Source organism: Pteropus vampyrus, unplaced genomic scaffold, assembly GCF_000151845.1.
Source record: "Pteropus vampyrus isolate Shadow unplaced genomic scaffold, Pvam_2.0 Scaffold334, whole genome shotgun sequence".
Taxonomy (NCBI): domain Eukaryota; kingdom Metazoa; phylum Chordata; class Mammalia; order Chiroptera; family Pteropodidae; genus Pteropus; species Pteropus vampyrus.
Genome location: NW_011889115.1, coordinates 14,032 through 16,602, shown reverse-complemented (window position 1 = coordinate 16,602; position 2,571 = coordinate 14,032). Strand labels below are relative to the sequence as shown.

The window sequence follows — 2,571 nt, the reverse complement described above, 5'->3', positions numbered from 1 at the left end:
ATTCATCCTTGAGTTGGCCTTCCTCTTGCCCTGGGTTACTCCCCAGTCTCTGGGATGCTTTCCAAATAAAATAACTGGTAACCTGGCCTCAGAACTGTCGGGAAGTGGCAGGGGAGGTGAGGCGGTGAAGTGGGAGGATTCTTCTAGTCTTTGAGGCTTTATGTCCCAGACTTAGTCTGTTATCAAAGATTAAGGGTCTATAAAGTAAGAAATAGATACTCAGCCATTACTGTTGGCTGGGTTTTCTCTCTGCCCACTCTGATGTCCCCAGATCCCCAGAGCTGAGCCCCTTGACATCCCTGCTTGCAGATCAGCCCAGCATGATGTAGAAAGTACTTAAGGATACTCAATCCAGGCAACCCTCCAATACAGTCTTGGATACAGGGGAGACAAGCACATTACCACTTGCCATATACTGAATGACCCACAAGGCCTGGGGTATCAAGGAGATAGACCACCTTGTGGTCCAGGCAACCTGATCCACAAAGAGGGTCTGGTAACTCACGCTATGTACAATCTCAAGCCTTTGTAAGACTATAAAGTTAATAATAGAAAGCGTTATAGATACATATATATATAGGAATATATGTATAATTAATATATATACTTTCTATATACATATATATACATTAATATATATATTAATGGTTATAGCACCTGGTATTTTTAGGTGATCTCCCATCGAAGTACTAACCAGGCCCTACCCTGCTTAGTTTCTGAGATCAGCCGAGATTGGGCATGTTCAGGGAGGCATGGCCATAGAAAAGTGTCTTATTTATAGAGTGATATAAATATAAAATGTAAGTGACACCAACTCCCGGCCTCCCATTTCCCTGCCCTGGCTCTGGAACTGGCCATGTCCTGCCCAGGCATTCTCCTCCCAGGAAGGTGTATCATGCTCTTCCTGGACCATTCCGGGGCTGTGATGGGCTCTCCAGCACCAGCCTGGAAGAGCTGGAGGGAGAAGGTTGGGTCCCAGGGCACCATCTGATTAGAATGGATAAAATGCCAAACAGAGTCCAAGCTATGACCAGGCTGGGTGGGGCTTTCTACGTGTCCTCTCTAATAAGCTCCTGCCCTCAGAATGGGGCTATGTCTTGCCTTCATCTCTCCCCCAAACAATTCCACCAGCAATGGAGGCTTTTTTTCTCACTGGCCTATTAACTAAGCCCCTGTCAGAGGACTGAAGAGTCTTATCATTATTTATAAATTCTTAAGGAGGTAGTGTAGGTTGAGGGAAGAGTCTCAAGTCCGACTTGAGACTGTCTGGTTGAAATCCTGGCTTTGCCACTCCTTAGTTCTGTGACCTGGAGCAAGATACTCTCTGCACCCCAGTTTCATCATCTGAAAAATGATCTATACCAGAGAGTTGTTGTGATGCACTAAGAACAGTAAGAGGTGAGTAAATGTTAGCCATTATGACTACTGTCATTTTAAAATATTCTTCTGGCCAGTCTTCGTAATCACCAATTCATTTTTTAACCAAGAGTTAATATATCACACTGAACATACAGCAAGAGCTTTTCTTTTTTCATAAGGAGATAGTGATAATAGCATTCGTTAGAAAATTCCCTATGCCTGATAGGACAGATTCTTTTGTTGATTTATCAAGACAATACTATACAAGAATTTTAAAACTTTTGTATAATATGGATATTATCTGAAATGCCTGCATAGTGTTCCTTTTATGGCAATGATACAAATTTAATGAATCATTTTCCTTTTCTACCCTAGACTTTAGTCTACTATTTATAATTTTTTATAAAATATTTTTAAATGAAATATAATTCACATGCCAAATAAAATGTACACTTAGGTGGGGTTTTTTTAAAGTATATTTACAAGGTTTTACGATCATCATCTCTGTGTAATTCCAGAAGATTTTCAACATCCCAGAAAAAAGCCTCATACTCTTTAGCAGTTACTCCCCAGTCCACTTTCTTTTAGTCCCTGACAACCACTCATCTTTCTGTCTCTTGGTTTTTCCAATTCTAAACTGTTTATGAAAATAAGATAATGTAATATGTGGCCTTTTGTGTCTGGCTTTTCTTATTTGGCGCAATATTCTCAAGGTTTCTCTATGTTCAGAACTTCATTTTTTATGACTGATAATATGCCATTGTATGAATATATCACATTTTGTTTCAACACTCATTATTTGAAAAAAATATTTGAATTGCTTCCACTTTTTGGCTGTTTCGAATACTGCTGCTCTGAACATTGATGTACCCTTTTCTATAGGCATGAGCTTTGATTTATCTGGATGGGGGACACCGAGAGGCAGTATTGCTGGCTCAGACGGTAACTTTACATTTAACATTTGGGGAACTGCCATGTCTTTCCAAAGTGGCTGCACTATGTCCCATCCCCACTGACAATGCATGAGGGTTCCAGTTTCTCCACTTTTTTGCCAACACTTGTTACATTTTCCTAATGAGTAATGATGTTGAACATTTTTTCCATGTGCTTATTGGTCATTTCTATATCTTTGGAAAATAGCTGTTCTAAACTTTTGCTCAAATTCTTTCTCCAACCACTCTTGTCCTTGCCCCATGACTTCATGAACAAAAC

At 40.1% G+C, this 2,571-nt stretch overlaps 1 pseudogene; it reads right to left on the bottom strand.

The window, feature by feature from the left end:
* Positions 1-645: 645 nt before the first annotated feature.
* Positions 646-764, bottom strand: LOC111730759 (annotated as a pseudogene).
* Positions 765-2,571: the final 1,807 nt, after the last annotated feature.